General features: G+C 44.5%; 1 long non-coding RNA gene across 3 annotated transcripts; it reads right to left on the bottom strand.

The window, feature by feature from the left end:
- Positions 1-1,518: 1,518 nt before the first annotated feature.
- On the bottom strand, positions 1,519-12,197 carry LOC103560737 (uncharacterized). Of its 3 annotated transcripts, XR_011533052.1 has the most exons (5): positions 12,069-12,197; positions 4,194-4,275; positions 3,606-3,704; positions 3,086-3,168; positions 1,519-1,678 (listed from the first exon to the last, which is right to left on the bottom strand). It is a non-coding gene; the product is annotated as an uncharacterized lncRNA (long non-coding RNA). The 3 variants fall into 3 exon arrangements; XR_547277.2 differs by lacking the exon at positions 3,606-3,704; XR_011533051.1 differs by lacking the exons at positions 3,086-3,168; positions 3,606-3,704 and adding an exon at positions 2,858-3,057.
- Positions 12,198-18,717: the final 6,520 nt, after the last annotated feature.

Here is an 18,717-nt window from a genome sequence, read left to right as displayed (position 1 = left end):
AGGCTCACATCCTAGTGGGGAGAGAGAGACATAAACATGGTGAGTAAAAGACACAGTATGTCAGATCCATATCACTAAGTGCCGTAAGAAAGATCAGGGAAGAGGATTGGGTTGGGGGGGAGGTGATACAATTTTAATAGAGTAGTCAGGAAAGTCCTCTTTGAGGGGGACACATTTCACTAAGGACTTGAAAGAGACTCAAGGACAAGTCACTCAAATATCTGGGGAAGAACTTTCCAAGAAAAGGGAGCGGCACGTGCAAAGGCACTGGGGTGGGGTCATGGCTGGTGTTTTCAAGGGACAACAAAGAGCCCAGTGTGGCTAACGCACAGTGAGTGAGGGGAGAGAGAGGGAGGAAAGGAGTTTACCGGACAGGTCAGGGAGGGCCTTGCAGGACGTTGTGAGTGAGCTGGGATCCACTGCAGGGTTTGGAGCACATGTTGAGTTACATTTTAGCAGGCTAACCCTGGCTGCTGCCATGGGAATAGACTTGGGGGAACAAGGGCAGAGCATGGAGGGCAGCCAGCGGGCTGTGGCAACAGTGCAGGACAGAGATAACAGCGCAGCCACGCTGGGAGCAGGGAGAGGATGAGCAAGGACTGAATTTGGGTGTATTTTGAAAGCAGACCCTTGGATTTGCTAAGGGATTGGGTGTGGGGTGTGAGAGAAAAAGAAGGGTCAAGAACAGCTCCAAGGTTTGGCCTGAGCAGCTAGAAGGACGGAGGTGCTATGGCTGACATGGGAAGAATTGGGAGGAGCAGGTTTGGAGTTCGAATGTGGGCTCATTAAGTTGATGCCTGTCAAGTGTCTCCATTCCCTCTCTGTACCCAAGCGTCCTCGGTCACATGGTGTGGGGAGTGCCCTGGGGGTTATGAATCCTCTGTCAACCCTGGGAATGGCCCAGGCCGGATGGCCCCTTAGCTGCTCTGCCAATGTGTCACATCTGAGGCTTGGGAATCCCTGGTGCGTTTGGAATCTCGGGTCCCCGGTGCACCATGAGGGCGTTCCCGCTGGCCTCCTGAGGAGCCCCCAGACTGGCCTCTAACTCAGATTCCTCCTCCGGGCCCGACCCCAAGGCAGGCCTTCCCTCCTCTCAGCCTGCTGTCTGCGCATTTTTAATCTTTTGAACACAGATGCCAGGAGGCCCTTCGTAAACAACCCTTGCCATTGTGCAGAGCCTGCTCCCTGCTTGAATGGAGAAAATGCATCAAATATCAAATAAATACAGGGAGAAAACGCCTCAAATATCTGGCCCCATTAAACAAAGAGGCGGAGGGCAGGGGTAACGCAGTGGGGAGATGGATCCTGCGCTTGGATCGCCAAAGCCTGTAACGGGCTGTGCATAATCGTGTTTTAACTTGGTGGCTTGAGTCTTATTTTGGACAGGGCAGCAATGCCATAAAAGCTTAAACGTGAAGATGGGGTGTTATTTTTCTTTCCATTAATTGCTATAACATTTAGGATTAACTTCAGCGCCTGTAACAGAAACCCCCAAAAAGCAATGGCTTAAAGCCGATGGAAGTTTCAGTTTTGTCTGTCTTACGAGGGAGGCCATCCATCCGAGGTTGGTTTGCCAGCTTCCCGGTGCTTCCCGCTGCTCCCGGCGTTCTAGACTGCCATCCTTGTCCTTGTGTCCAAAATGCTGTCTCTCCATCCAAACAACATGTCAAATTCCGTGCTACAGAATGGAAGAAGAGTCAAAAATAGGCCTCCCCTGCCTTTTAAGACTTCCCAGAAGAACCCACATCACGTCAGCTTTCATCTCATTGCCCAAGCTAGGTCACTGACCATAGCTGCTCGGGAGTCAGGAAAGGTGTCCTTTGGCTGAACACTCTGCTACGTGAATTACTAATAGGAGGAGGGATGTAGGTTGGTACCGGCAACTAGCAGCCTCGATGACGTTTGCCTAAGTCCTGGCTGTCAGGATGGGCCAGATGTGAGCAGCTTGTTCATTAAACACTTTTGTACAGAAGGCCCACTGGATGCATGGCACTAGGTGTTGGTGACAGAGTCGGAAATAAGATAGAGTCCACCCTCGGAAGGAGCTCACCAAGTAGCAGGAGAGGAAAGTGCTGTGCATGGAACATAGCTAGCATTTCTTGAGCACTCTCCTGGGTGCCAGACGAGGGACTCATTGCAAGATCATAAAACTCTTAAAACATCCCAGGAGGTCACCAGACTTTTCCCACCACATCAGCCTGCCTTCTGTGCCCCCAGAAGAGGCCCCGCCTCTGAGACAACGTGAAGCCCTGGACAGGGCTCACAGAGACCCACAGGGAGAGAGTGGCCACCAGGGTTCTGGCCTGGGGCCCACATCCTGCCATAGGGAAGCAAACTGCACGGGAGAGCTGTGCCAGGAAAGTAGAAGGAAGCCACAGGGAGAAAATAAAATCGTCCCGGTAGACTCTCATGGAAGTCTCATTGGCTGACACTGTGCAACATGACAAGCCCTGGGCTGCAAGGCAGGTTGGGAAATGTAGTCCATAGCTGGGGTTACCCCTGCCCTGTAAGGAAGAAAGTCTGTGCTAGTCTCCTCTTGCTCATTTTGGGGGATGGGCTTACCTCATTATTTTCCCAGTAGGACACCTAGTAATAATGACCTCTTATTAAGTATCTCCCATAAACCAGAAAGTCTGTCAGACCCTTGATATTCATTTTCTACTTCAATCTTTGCAATAACCCTGAAGGTAGATTATTATTATCCCCATTTTATAAATGAAGAAATAGAGGCTTAGAAATGTCAAGTGTCTTTTCCAGGGCGTCACACAGGCAAATGGATGACAAGATCAAAATTTTAACCCTGATGTCTCTGTCCTTGAAATCTAACTTTCCACTCTAACCCAGTGTCCGTACTCACCACTGCCTCAGAGGAGGGGCTGGTGCTGAGCGATTTTCACACTGAAGATTGTTCTTCTAAATCCAGCATCCTTTGTATTCTGGTTATTCTCCTCTGCTGCCAGTCTCATGGGTTAACTCACTGATATAAACCGCCTGGTGTCCAGTCTCAGATGGCCATCCATGTTATTTTGGTTTCCACAAATATTTGTAGCAAAACTCCTGTAAACACAAATGCCTGAAAGTTCACCTGTTTCTTGGGGGCCAGTGGAGCCTGAGTCTTCGGGAAATTGGTCAGTCAAAATTCTTAGTTCCAAGCAAGAGAAATCAACCCTGAATGATCAAGGAGAAAGAGGTAAATTAAAAGGATGAAGCTGGGGTAGTTAATAATGCTGGGGGCAGGGGTGGTTTGTTTATTCTGTTTGTATAATTAAAGGCTATACATTCTCCCAGAATAAACTAAATAAGTAAATAAAAGGGTATGGGATCATGCGTAGACTCATGGGGAGAGGTGGTGAACCAGACCTGAGGCTAACGCTTAAAGAACGATACCCACTGATGAGAACATCTCTGCAGGGAAAGGCCCGAGTGCCACCCCCTCCTTCCCCCCGCCCCCGCCATGACCTTTCCGCACCAGGAGCTCAACCTTGCAAACGTCCACCCTTGCTGCCTCCCCCAAAGCCTGATGCCCATGCCACAACCACATCAGCAAAAACACAAGAGCTTCAAGAGCCGAATTTCTCACTTCCCCACTTCCAAACCAGTCTTACGTAGATGTGTGCATGTCTCTATCCTAGCTTCAACCTGAGTTCTCATTCTTCTTGGGCCACAGATCTCCACATGCAGGAATTTCTCTAAGGCTAAAAAGACTATTCAAAAGATGAGGGGTAGGCAACAAGAGGGACCTTTGTGGTGATGTTCTGTATCTTGACAGTATCCATGCCGATATCCTTGTTGTGATATATTACTAAAGTTTTACAAGATGTTACCATTGGGAAAACAGTAAAGGGGACACGGGATCTCTCTATATTATTTCTTACAACTACATGTGAATGTACGATGCTCTCTAAATAATACATTTAACTGTGAAAGACATTGTTAAGAGAATGAAAAGACAAACCACAGACTGGGAGGAAATGTTTGCAAAACATCTGCTAAAAGACTTTGTCCAAAATATACAAAGAACTCTTTAAACTCAGTAAGAAAACAAACAGCCCAATTAAAAAGTAAGAAGATGTAAACAGACACCCCACCAAATGAAGATATACAGTTGGCAAACAAGCATATGGAAAGATGCTCAGTATCATATGTCATTAGGGAATTGCAAATTAAAACGACAATGAAATTCCACTACGTACCTATTAGAATGGCCAAAATCCAGAACACTGACAACACCAAATGCTGGTGATGATGTGGAGCGACAGGAACTCTCATTTGTTGCTGGTGGGGATGCAAAATGGTACAGCCACTTTAGAATATAGTTTGATGGTTTTTTACAAAACTAAACATAGCCTTACCATTCAATCCAGCAATTACGCTCCTTGGTGTTTACCCAGATGAGTTGAAAACATGTCTACACAAAAACCTGTACGTGAATGTTTATAGCAGCTTTATTCATAATTGCCAAAACCTGGAAGCAACTAAGATGTCCTTCAGTAGGTGGATGAATAAACAAACTGTGGCACATTCATACAAGGAAATATTCCTCATCGATATGAAGAAATGAGCCACCAAGTCATGAAAATACATGGAGGAACTTTAAATGCGCATCGCTAAATGAAAGAAGCCAGTCTGAACAGGCTACATACTGTATGATTCCAGCTATATGACATTGTGAAAAAGGCAAACCCGTGGAGACAGCAAAAAGGCGAGTGGTTGCCAAGGTTCATGGGGAGGGAGGGAGGGATGAAGTGGTGGAACCCTGGGTATTTTTAGGGCCGTGAAACTATTCTGCATGATACTGTCATGCTAAATACATGTCATGATGTATCTGTCAAAACCCAGAGAATGTACAACATAAAGAGTGAACCATATTGTAAACTAGGGACTTCGCGTGGTGATGTGCCAATGTAGGTTCATCAATTGTAACAAATGTCCTGCATTAATGCTGGGAAACTGAGGAAGGATGGAGTAGGGTATATGGGAGCTCTCTGTACTTCGGCTCAATTTTTCCTTGACCCTAAAACTCTAAAAATATGAAGACTATAATTTTTTTAAAAGTTTAATAAACAAGATGAGGGACTGCCATGATCATAACAGGAAGTTACTACCGAATTACCTGGAGGGGTCAGAGGGGTACAGCGTTGGCCTAGGGAGAGGATATGAACACTCAAGTCACGGAAGAGAAAGCGTGGATGGTAAATACATGAGTGAAAACGGCAACTAAAAAAACATATGTTAAAAGTACTACTTTACACATTTTAAATTAACAAACTGTCAATAGAGGTGCTATTTTACACATTAGCCTACAATTTCAAATGCCCCCTGGTGTTCACCAAGCTGTGAGGAACGTGATAGGATAATTCCCAACTGGTGAGAGTAGACTTGATAGACGCTTCTGCTTGTCAGTGGTAAGCAAGAACCACAGAGATGATCATGCCCTTTGACCAGAAAATTCTAGAAATTTATTTTAAAGAATGTTTCCCGAGGACCGGATTCAACACAAGTCAAAAGCCCACTGTAGAATACTGTTGTTCAGGAAAAATGGTCTGGTCTCACAAATAAATTAGTGACATTTTGAAAAGCAGGTGTGGGGAGCTGTTATAGGATAAAAAGAGTCTTATGAGACTTATGAGAATGAACTACTATAAAAAGACATTCTTTTAGACATATGGGGAAATTTTAATACAGACTGGAAATTACATGATATTAATGAATTATTAATTTTGTTACATATAAAAATGGCAGATTGTTTTAAAAAGTCATTATCAGAGAGGCACTTTGAAGTATTTACAGGTAAAATGTCATGCTAAAAATAATCCAACTTTTATGTTATGTATCTTTTACCACAATTTTTTAAAATCCAGAAAAAAAATGTAGAGGGTGGAGTGTGGGGTGGGGGGCATGAAACAAGATTGGCAAATCTTGATAGTGGTTGAAGATTTATGATGGGTACGTTGAAATTCATAATACATTTTTTATATGCTTGAAATTTTCCATAGTAAAAAGTTTTAAAATATCCTGTTATGGCCGACTACCAGCTGTACCCTACTATCTGTTCTAGATGTTTAGCTGGCACCTAGCTGCCTAGTAAATGGAGTAAAGACTACATTTCCCAGCCTTCCTTACAGGTAGGTGCAGCCATGTAACTAAGTTCTGACCAATGAGATGTAAGTGAAAGTGACTTGTGCTACTCAGGGGTCTTGTCCTTGAACTAAGTGTACGTGATTCTCCTGGTCTTTACCATGTCCCACTGGGGTCAGAAATACTGGAGAATACGGAAGTCCTGACCCGTTTGTTGCCCCCTAACCCCGGTTTATTCTCCACTACAAAAAGATGAGACTGAAAGATACTTCATCCCTCTGGACCTGTTTTAGGACCAACTTCTATGACTGCATCAAGGGGCATTCATTCGAACATCACCTATTGAACACCCCAAGCACAGAGACTCTCATCAGCTTAGTTTAGGTCTGCTAAGTCAGGAGGGAATCCGTGAACTTCGTGGCCACAAGCTGGGAACTCTTGAAAACAACTTGTTCAGGAATTTTCTTAGCCATTTGGTCACTTAACATAGATTGAGGAAAATTCATATTCAGCATCTACCATGTGCCCAGCACTATACTGAGTCTGAAGAAAACAGATTAATAAGGTATTATTTCTCCCCCTTGTAAAGATCTTATAGTCTGGTGATTTAATTTATACAAGACTGAGGATAGAACTCTGCCCACTATTGATGGAATATAGCAGAGCTTTGCAAGACCAAACACAATGTTATATTTTTGATTAGATGTAAAATTTCTCAACAGATTTCTCCCTGTGCTGATCTGAATGGTAAAAAGATGGAGTGACTATTGAAAATTTTTTAACTGCAAAGCATTATAACAACAAAAACATTTCAAAGGAGAAAATTCCATTGGTAATCACTTATAACCTACACTATTTTAATCTCTCCATTTACTTCAGTCCTCATGTATATTTATGTACAATTTTTATGAAGCATAACAAGAGCCTAGATATAGACGTAGGTCTTCTGAAATGCTTGGTCCGACCCTCCCCTCACTCAAGCATTTTTTCATATCTTTATGTAGACTGCAAACATATTTTAAACCCTGCAGAATATTCTATCATTCTAATATCAGATTTTGCTTAGTCTCTTAATATTTGTTTTGGATGTTTTACTATGATAAAAATGTTATCATGAACAACTTCATGAATTTATCTTTTTCCTTTTGGATTATTTCTTAGCAAAAGTACCTAGGAATATAATCACTAGTTCAAGAGTGATGAATTTTGTTTCCCACCAAGCTGATGTCCGGGAGGGCTGTACCTATTATCATTACTATGAATGAAACAGCTTTAACAGGACTTCACCAGATGTGGGCATTATCATTTACATTTTTGGTTAGTCCAGAAAATATATTTTAGAAATATATTTATAAAAAATACCTCTTTTTTTTTTTTAACCTTTTTAAGATTGCAAGTGCGGTTGACTTCTTTGTCAGTTGATGGCCCTTATATGAAATGTAAATGTCCTTTGTACAATTTATCCATTGGGGTCTTAAGATTTTATTGTACTTCTGGCTCTTTTTTGTTAACATTCTGGTTTTTTTAGAGCAGTTATAGGTTCACAGCAAAATTTGGAGGAAAGTACAGAGATTTTCCATGACCCACACGTGCATAGCCTCTCCCATCATCAACATCCCCCACCAGCGTGGTACTTTTGTTACGACTGATGAACCTACCTCGATACGCCATCATGACCCACAGTCTGTAGTTTACATTAGGGTTTATCTTTGGTTTTTAATAACGTCTACTACTTGTACCAATTGCTTTTAATCACAGAACAATTTTTAGGGAAACTCTTTAATAACATTTTATAACAATTTATAGCTAAGAAGAATAAACAGGGTAAGTGAGTCCCACGGCTTTTAATATATTTAAGCAAAAGCATGAACTGATTAAGAACTGCTGAAACGTTAATAATCTCACATGATGTATGAAATGCGGAGTAGATCACAGTGAAATATATAGCTCCATCTACTGTAAATAGTTTGAATTGGATATCTCCAGGTTTTTTACTTTATGGATCTTAGTTTACTTTCGTAGTGAATTTAATTTAGGAGTTTTGTAAGCGATGTTGTACTCAGAGCGTTTTCCAAGGCTCTGAAGGATAAAAACATAATTAACATGAGGCTGCTGCCCTCAGGATCGCCAAGTTGAAGAGTTTTAAGGCACCTCTAATTCACGCTGACATTTGGTGATCCACTGACCTTGTGCTGCCTCAGAAGAGCAGAGGTTTTAAGTGTAAAAGGAGCTACTCTGCTTCACCTAAAGCCACAATCACTGGTGCGGGATGAGATCAAATGATGAGAAGGGAAAGGCCTTTTGGAAAGCGTTGGAGAGGTGGGTAGGGAAATGGAGGTCCTGGGGCCAGAGTAGGGAGAGGCCTTGGTGTTCTCGCTTCTCCTGCGCTGACCAGCATTTCAAGGCAATGCAAGGACACAGTCCGAGGTGATGGGTCCAGGACAGACCAGGTAATTCGTTTACAGCAGTTATGCCCAGCACGGGCCGGAGAGCATGTTCCGAACTGGGAGGGACCTCAAGTAACCCTATTGTCTAGTAGATGAAAAAGATACTCAGGAGACACCATACCCTGTGAAAAGTGCTAGAATAAAAGTGTACGCCGTGTGCCTTGAAAGTAGAGAGAAGGAAGCAATTCATTCTGCTGCAAGGAGTAGGGGCTGGGGCAGTGGGGTGTCAGGTCTCAGAATGGGGTCACCTCACAAAGGAGGAGACAGTTGAGATAAATACTGAAGAACGGTAGGATTTCTAAAGGCACAGAAGAGAGGAAGGGCATTTCGGGCAAGAGGAACAGCATGAACAACTGCATAGAGGGGTGAAATTCCATCACTCATTTAGGAAACAGGGTAGCTCAGTGTGGCTAGCGCTTAGCAAGATGGCGGGGCAAGAAGTTACATAAGCAGGGACCAGCTTCTGCAGGACCTTGAACTCCAGGAGGAAAGGTTTGCAGACACTGGGGAGCAGTGAGGGTTTTGAAGCAGGGCAGAGACAAGTCAACAATCACCTGGAAGCAAAGCTGAGGGCGGATGTAGCCGGTTAAGAGGGTGGATTGTAGCAGGTTAGGCTGAGGTCAGAGCACAGCTCAGGAAGCAACTGTAACGAGTTCGGAAGAGAAAGACATCAGAAGCAGCCCCGAGACGGTACAAAGAGGAGGAAACAGAATCACACGAGGGAGTTCAAATTCACCTTTCGTATGGACAGCATTGGACACTAACCAGACGTGGGTGGCATCTTTAACCAAAACGGGACCTTTGGAGACGGACTGATCAGGCATTTGATTATGACCCATCTGCTGGCACAGTAAAAGGTGCATAAAAAGTGTTCCAGCTGTGTGATCTATTATTATTCCTATTATCACTATTCTTATTCATCTCAAAAACTGTCTTTTATTGATTTTTTTCAGATGTTCATTTTCATAGGTAATTTTTCGGAAAGTTGTATAATTGGGTTTCATCATACTAAGTAAAATACCAAAGATCACTAGGAAAACTTTTATTGCATTTAAGATCATTAACCCTTAAATCAGAGGCTTTGTAACTTAGTCTATTCAGTGTTGCCCCACAAAGCAGCTGCGAAGCATTAGGAGACTCCTGCGCCTGGGTTCCCCCTGTCTCCTGCCCTCACCCTGGACTGAGAGCTTCCCAAGGTCAGACGCTATGACTTATTGGCCAGTATATCCCCAGTCTCTAGGGGAATCTTAGAACACGGCCAGTGTCCAAAACCTTTGTTGAAGGATGAATGAATAAATGAAGAAGGGATGGATGGAACAACAACCACGGGGAATTAAATCCTTGAAAAAATCCCTTATTTTGCATTAAATATGATATGTATCATGCTTAGAAATTGGTCAAATGATGCAGCCGGGGGCTGAGTAGAACGAACCCTGGACAGACACACCGACACACTGGAATCCACCATCAACGCGGGTGGGTCAGCTTCCTAGCCAGAGGCAGCTGAGGTTAAGACACCTTCCTCCTCCCTCTCCAGAGCAGCTTTCTTAGCTAAATAGATTCATCCAAGAGGGCAGGTTTCAGCCTGAATAATTTGGATTCAGTTTCTAATATTGTTCAGATTTTCGGCAGATCTCACAGACTTTTGTATTAGCATATTGATTCAGCTACTGGAACAAAACCCAAAATACCAGTGATTTAAACAAGAAACGAGGTCATATCTCACACCTAAGCATTTAGGCTCCAAGATACTGGGCTTCCAAGTTCTTTCTATCTTGTAGCTCCGTCCTCTTCACCATGCAGCTTCTACCACCTTGTCTAAAATGACAGCTCCGGTTCCCCACCACTGGGCCCCTATTCCAGGGCCCGGAAAGAGAGGAAATAGGAAGGGGAGGACATTTTCTTTTGATTTTAAGGGTGTGACCCAGAAGTTGAACATATTGTTTCTGTTCACATTTCACTGGCAAAACTTGGTCACATGGCCATACTAGCTACAAGGGATGCTGGGAAATTAAGCCTTGACTGGCTGTCCACGTGCCTGGCTAAAATCTCTATCATTATAGACCAGAGGTCCTTGACCTTTCTTATGTCACAGATCCCTTTGGCAATCTGGTGAAACTACTTCTCAGAATTCTCAAAGTTTTTAAATAAAAAATTTTAAATATTTACCTTAAAAAATAATTGTGAAATATTTACATTTTTGCTTATTATTATTGCTTTAATAACAAAGATGGCAGCAGGTCTAATAACTGCTATAACTTTAAAGTCATCATGAGCATAAGCAAAATTTCAAGTTGTCTGCAACTGTAATGTGAGATAAAAATATCTATGATTCTTTCTAGTGACAGAGTCACAGGCACTGTTAGCCTTGCCGTGGCCATCACCTACATTCATAATTGAAGGAAATACTAAATTTTACCTAGAGGTTAGTCAAAACAAAAATGTAATTTTTTTCTCATCCTTGTCCGTGAACACTGTGAATTCTTTTTTTTTTTTTTTAAGATTTTTATTTTTTCCTTTTTCTCCCCAAAGCCCCCCAGTACATAGTTGTATATTCTTGGTTGTGGGTCCTTCTAGTTGTGGCATGTGGGATGCTGCCTCAGCGTGGTTTGATGAGCAGTGCCATGTCCGCACCCAGGATTCGAACCAACGAAACACTGGGCCGCCTACAGCAGAGCACGCGAACTTAACCACTCGGCCACGGGGCCAGCCCCTACACTGTGAATTCTGTTCAAAGGCTTCCTGGGGTCTGTGAGCCTGGTTTGAGGACCTCCACTAAGAGAATAAGATGAATGGAGACTGGGCAGCACTAACAGTGCTGGCCACACTTCCCGTTTCAGAACATGCCCGGGATCTGTGGTCAACACTCTCTGTATTAATCAGAATTCAGAGAGGAGACAGAAACCACAGAGAGATTTGAAAGGGAAAATTTTAAAGAATTATTAACTATAACAGAGATTGGTGTCACAAGGGATTGACTAGTAAGAAGTAAAGAGAACTCTAAAGAATACAGGAATTGCAGATATAAAGAAAGCTGAGAGCTGAGATCTGGAAATTGTCAGAGGGCAGGGCGTGGCTCATGGGATGGCGGAGCAGTTGCTGCTGTGCCCTGCAGGTGAACGTGCTGGAAACCCATGCTCTAGGTCCTGGGGAAAGCCATTCACGGAGGCACTATGAAAGCACCAGTGGAAGATGCTGGGTGCTAGGTGCTGCTCACCACTCGGCACTGCAGAATCCACGCTCTGGGGAAGCCACCTACACTGTGAAGGAAATCAGAATACATTACCCTAAAATATGCCATGTAGGCATATTGATTATTTTGAATTAAAGGACTTAAGAAACAGCACACACAAGAAGGACACTCTGACCCTCCTTTTTCTTCCCCATGTGAGAAGACCCCCATGTGAGAGGTACCCTTTCTGTACCAGGAGGAAAGAAGACAGTCCTATCAGTCCAGAAATGGCACAGAGGAATCTGCAAATGGACCTTACTCCGTGAGCTTCTTCTCTTACATTTACCCACTCTCCTTCCAAGTTTGCCTACCTTGGAAGCCTAACGTTGCTTTCCTTTGTCCTGTCGTTTCTCTACGCGCTTCTTCTCCTTTGTTGAAGATGCTATCGAGCTGGAATTCTAAGCCACCATTTTGAGTTACTTTCGGTTTCGGTTTCTCCCACATGATGTGTGGGGCACTGTTAATAAACTTCCTATTTCTCTTGTTCATCTGTCTTTGACTACAGGGGTCTCAACCAAGAGCTCAGAAGTAGAAAGAAGATTATTTTTCCTCCCCTACAAGTGCCACACTGGGCACTGAGGAACCCCCTGTGCTGTGGGAGGGGGATACTGGGGGACCCCCCCGCGCCGCTGTAAACGGTGATGCTCTAAGCTTGACGGCCGGTCAAACAGCCCTTGTTTGACCACCAATTTGCGATTTTCCTCCATACTCCAGCCTTGTTTGCCCAATCTATGTTCTAGGCTTCTGCCCAAGTTTTTGATTGTCTCCTAGTTCTCTAAGAGAAGATTAGAGAACAGCCCTGAATCCTGTTGACTAGGCTGAAACTTGGATACTTTGCTCAGCCTTTTCTAGCTCATTCCAGGAAGCCCAAAACTCTTATCCAAATATCCTCACCTATCAGTTAGAATCTTATCACAGTCTGGAAAATTATGTCAGGTCGGGATGCTTTGTGAGAACCTCATCTGCTCCTGGGCTCTATCTAACAGACTGAGTGTTCTTGGACCCAGCCCAGAGCTGTCAACATCTTTTGGATCCGGGGAACCTTGTTGACTCCAGCTTACAGGTGCATTAGTTTCCCAGACCCTGACCTCCATCAGGTTCCTCCTTTCTGCCCTTCCCCACTGGTCCACTGCTGAGATCCGTGATGATTTGTGGTTAAGTCCATCAGACAGTCAACAGCAAAGGTGGGAAGACCTAAGGCTGGCATTTGAAACACATGGAGGTGGTTTCTATCTCTACTGATGTGGACTTTTTTATGGGGAGTCTAGAAAGCCTTCCACCTAAAACATTCTTCTTTCCTTCTCGTCCCTGCTCCCTCATTCCTCCACCCCAATCATACACCCTGCCCCCAGGCTCTCTCAATAATGAAAATACTACCATTTGTGATTTTTCCTGTTGGAGTTAAATCATTGTGCTTCCAGAAATCTCTTTCAGAATACTAATACATACCCTGAGAGGGATAAGAAGCCATTACTATCTATTAACACCTTACACTGTCTTATTTACTCCTTGCTTTCAATAAGCTGTCTGCACATGGAGCCCTGAGGACACACGTCACAGAACATGTAATCCGGCCAGTTTATGGGTGTGCTATGCCGACGTTATCTGTCATAGGTTCCCACTTCACCACTGCTGAGGTTTGGACAATAAATTATATGGTCCCCTTCACTGAGCGGGATGGGTCTGCAGCATGTGTTTTTATTTGGGGAAGGGAAATGTGGAGCACGGATTGAATTTACCAAGGAGAAGCCGGAAGTACTGAGGACAGGCCGTCAGAGACGACAAAATGCCATGAAGAAGGTTGAAAACAAACTTTGCCGGCTTTAGAATTTGCCTTAACAAACCTCACAGTGTCCATGGGCCTCCATATGTCAAGGAACCCGGGACCGGTACAGGTCGGCTTGGGGAAGCATGGCCCAGCAGTAAAAAGCCTGGTGACTCAGGCCTTGAAGTCAGTCAGCCTTGGAATTAAATCCCAAATCCGCTACTAACTGGTGTGTGACTGCGTCCCTTGTCTCCTGAGGTTTCTATTGGTAATCTGTTGAGTCTTAATTTCTTTATTTGAAAAATTGAGATGACAATAACATCCACTCTTAAAGCAGCACTACAGATTAAATGAATTAAGGCATGTAAGTGTTTAACAAATGCACGGGGCACAGCAATCACTCGATGTCATCAGTTGGTATTACAGTAGCGGGTATCTCTGGGTATCTCTGGGTATCTTTGGGATTGTATGTACACTTGTCCTTCTCTGGAAACTTTCTAACCCACTGTGGTAGGCTGAATAATGGCCCCCAAAATATCCATGTCCCCATGCCTGGAACTAATAAATGCCACCTTATGTGGCAAAAGGGACTTAGCAGGTGAGGTTAAGTTAAGGATCCTGAGACGGGGAGATGGTCCTGGCTTACCCAAACACACACTAAAGGTAATTTCAAGTGTCCTTATAAGAGGGAGGCAGAGAGGGATTTGACTGCAGGGGAGGAGAACTCAGTGTCATGTTGGAAGCAGAAGGACGCCCTTTGAAGGTGGAGGAAGGGGCCGTGAGCCAAAGCATACGGGCGGCCACTAGAAGTGGAAAAGGCAAGGATATGGCTTCTCCCCTAGAGCCTCGAGAAGCCACCAGCCCTGCCCACACCTTGACTTGAGCTCTGTGAAACTGATCTCAGACTTCTGACCTCCAGAACTGTAAAAGCACACGTTTCTGTTGTTTGAAGCCACTAAGTTTGTGGTAATTTGTTACAGCAGCAACAGGAAACGAAGACACCCATCCAAAGTGGGAGGCTCTCGACAGCCGCATCTCTCCCCCTTGGTCTAAGAGTGACCCACGCTGGGCCCATCAGATCCTTTCTCCCAGGCACTGGAATTCTGAACTGGGACTTGTAGGTGTTGAGTCACATAAACGGCAGGATGCCAGAGAGGCGGAGCATGAACGCAGGCGGCTGAGCTTCTCACGCCTGCCTGCTTCCTGCCCCCACCACTGATTATTCAGCTCTCCCTCAGAGACAACAGGGCTATATGGTGGGATTTATCAGTATCCCTCCCACAAAACCCCTTTGTCAATTAAAGCAGCTAGCTTTGATTTTTGTTAATTGCCACGCCCCAAAAACTGATCAATGCAGATGAGCTGTCATGAACGGTCAACTAGGAAGACGGCTTGTCTGCCACGAACCACTGGCCTGCAGCCTTTCTGGTGGCACCAATTCAGGTTTTGGTGGCTCAGAAGTAGCAGCAGTGGTCCCTGAGAAGATGCTCTGCAGCACAATTGAACAAGAGGCAGACAAAATGCTGTTCCCAAAGCAAAACCCCTAACAATGCTGGGCTGCTGAGCACATGCAGCTCACCCCAGCCTGGCACGGCCAAAGGCGGGGAAGCTCATTTCGGGGGGAAGCTTCTCAGGAAATGTCATTCTGAGCAGAGCTACAAAAAATTCTTGAGACACTACTGGATTTTTGCTGAGAGACTGTGGGTGGGAAATTGGAGAAACATTCCTACTACTCAGCTGCTAAATTTCTCAGGGAAAGATAAAATACAGATAGTTTAACCTAAAAAACTCGTGGTTACACGAGGCAAGTAGTCAACCTCTGCAGAGTGTGTACACTTTAAGAGAGATGAAGACTACAGCTACTCTGGGGCCTCGCAAGAGGCTGCCATGGAAGATGCCTGTGGGAGGGAATTTATTTCTCTATCCAGCCTACTTTATCTTTTTCGGTATCTGTTCAAGAGCCAGCTCAGTGACAGTCACTTCAAAAGGACAGATGTCTCTTACTTTAGGGTTCACTCATTCAGCAGACTTTTACTGAGTTACTAGTTTGCACCTGGAATGGTGCAAAGTACATTAGTTCCTAAGAGGAATACGACACATATCCTGCTGTCAGAGGGCTGCCAGCTTAGGTTGGGAGACACACAGAAACAGTCTGCTTCTGTATGATTGATAAACTGAGGTACTGGTAAGTACTAAGTGCCACTGTAGCATTAACCCTGACTGGAGGCTTAGGGACAACTTCCTGCAGATGACCTCTCAGGGGCACTCTGAAGAAGGAGTGACAATCAACCAGGTGAAGAAAGAAAGTGGGGTGAGAGCATGCCGGAAAGAAGGTGGGATGAGAGCAGCCCCAAGACGCTCTAAAGTTTCAGGGTTCGCGCACAGCTGGAAGGTGCCATGGGAGGGAAGGGTGGAGGAGTGGAGGCTGGAGAGATGGACAGAAGTTCTATGGGGCAGGGCCAGTGGTCTGACCCTTATCCTGAGAGGATGGCTTCCGTGGGGGAATTTTGAGAAGCCAGTGATGGGCATGGCTGGATTTGCATTCTGCTTGGTGTTCCTGGTGCAGAAAGTCCCCCAGATCTGGATAAACAGTTGTCAGGTATTGAACAGATCGCTGGAGTACCATCACAGGTGAGACAGGCTCTCTTTGCAGTTCCCTTTTAATGGGGCATGGGAGTAGGTTTTGGTTGAAGGCTAGCTTGGGTGGGTAGATGCCTCGAGAATCTCAAAATTGAGGTTCAACTTAGAATGTTAAGTTAAGGCTCAAATCTTCATCATGAAAGGTGAGCAGAGAAGGTTTAATCAAGGACTGTGGATTGGGTTTTACATTTTGCAAACCAAGAAGAAAGGCAGCCTTTTAGAAAGAGGCTTGGGGTACAAAGTCTAGGCAGCCCCTTACGAAGTAAGGTGGAAGTTGCTGGTTACCTGCTTGCGTCAGCCTATCTTGAAATACATGCTAATTTACAAATACGGAGTTTATCTTACTATGAATTCTTTTTCCTCAGGGTCTGTGCTGATTGGAGTAACAGGAAATCTGCCAACATTTCAGGCCAGTTTGTACATGTAGACAAAGAGTGACCAAATCTGCTATAAAATGTGTCCCTTATCTCATAAAGGCAGGATTCACAGTTTTGCAAACAAGTTTCTAGAAACAGATTTGTAAGGCAAAGGTTGGCAGGCAGGTTGAGCTGCAGGTAAAGTAATACAAAAGACAAGCAGCCTCTTACTTCATGAAAAAACAACTATAACCTGTATACGCACTTCGTGAAACATCTGTTATATGCCAGGGACTGTGGCCAGAATCCTAAAAAATGAAGTTGACTTTAAAAGACATGGTTCTGGCCTTCAAGGAGCAAATTGTAGGGGGAAGAAATGGGTGCACACAGATCTAAAAGGACATGGATTGTGAGAGACTTGCCACAGTAGCCCCAGAGCCTAGCAAGCTCAGTGCCTGCGAATGGCGGGGGTCCCGGGATGTCTGCCTGGGTGAAGTATGGCCCAACGCAGCAACAGTTGTGGGACTCCAGATTTGGTTCACAGCCGTACCATTTGTTTTGAGTCCTTGGGGGCACCAGGAATGTTCCAGCAGCGGGAGAGAAAAGGGCTTCCCCTACTGGGGTCCACAGAAGACTATCTGAATCAGAATTACCTGGGGGCTCGTCTACCTGCAGAGTCCCAGGCTCTACCCAAAACCCACTCAGTGAGAACCTCCGGGAGTTCTCTTGAGCACCTGTGCACTCAACACATTCGGAAATCAGAACAGACCCGTACTTGAAACCCAACTTTCCAACTTACTGACTGGCTAACCCTGGACAAACTAAAAAGTCCTTTCTAGATTTCAAATGCTTCCTCTGTCAAATGGGATAGCAATAGTGATCACTACCTGGGGCTTTGTGCTGACGCAGTGAAACAAGGCAGCTGAAGCACGGAGCACAGGAAAGCCCTTAGCTCACATAACGGTTGAGCGGGAGAGGAGATGCGATCTGCTCTTCCAAACCAGCTTTTTGGATTTCCAGTTAGTTTCCTCAACCCTCAGGTCTCATCCTTATCTCCCACTCCTTGTTACACAAGGGCTTCTCCGCAGGAGTCCCTAAGACGGCTGTTTCTGATGCACCTCCAGTCTACTCACCAGGATCTCAAGCTGGAAGGGCGTTCCTTCTCCCATAACCGCTAGGAATCACTGTCGTGGTTACAAGTTCCTCCTTAGATGATCTCCTTCAGTCTCCCAGTAGCTCTTTTCACACAAGTGTTGGGAACCAGCCCTTCACGAACCTTCTCCTAAGGCCAAACTGGTCTACTTATCCTGCCACAAACCTCTGGTGCTTTCCAGGTCTTTTTTCTTTTTTTTTGCTTATCGTAAAATATACATAACATAAAATTTACCCTTTTTAAGGGTAACCATTTTTAAGTGTACAATCCACTCCCAGATCTTTATCATCATCCCAAATAAACTATACCCATTAGAACAACTCCACATTCCCCTCTCCCCCAGCCCCTGGTAATCTCTGTTCTACTTTCTGTCTCTATGAATTTGCCTATTCTAGATACCTCATGGAAGTGGAATCCTACAATATTTTTCCTTTTGTGTCTGGCTTATTTCACTTAGCATAATGTTTTCAAGCTCCATCCATACTGTAGTATTTATCAGAATTTCCTTCCTTTTTAAGGCTGAATAACATTTCATTATATGTATAAACCCCATTTTGATAATCTGTCCACCTGTGCATGGACATTTGGGGTGTTTCCACCTTTTGGTGGATGATGATGCTGTGAACGTTGATGTGTGGGTATCTGTCTGAGTCCTTGCTTTTTATTTCTTTTCTGTTGGTACATTTCGACAAGGGGAATTGCTGGATCCTATGTGGTAATTCTGTGTCTAACCTTTTGAGGAACCACCAAACTGGTTTCCACAGTAGCTGCACCATTTTACATTCCCACCAGCAACCCACAAGTGTTCTAATTTCTCCACATCCTTGCCAATACTTATTATTTTCCTCTTTTTTTCCTTTTTTGATAAAGGCTACCCAGTGGCTGTGAAGTGGCATCTCATCATGGTTTTGATGTGCATTTTCCTGAGCTCTAGCTCTTTAATTTTGTGACACCCTTTCCCCATTGCTAGAAATTCAAGTCCAGACTCTCTGCCTCTGCATATCCCACCTGCTCTTGGAAATCTAGTCAGCCTCTCTCACCGATAC

Source organism: Equus przewalskii, chromosome 25, assembly GCF_037783145.1.
Source record: "Equus przewalskii isolate Varuska chromosome 25, EquPr2, whole genome shotgun sequence".
Classification (NCBI taxonomy): domain Eukaryota; kingdom Metazoa; phylum Chordata; class Mammalia; order Perissodactyla; family Equidae; genus Equus; species Equus przewalskii.
The sequence above is the reverse complement of the archived record's forward strand: the minus strand, read 5'-3'. Positions and strand labels throughout refer to the sequence as shown.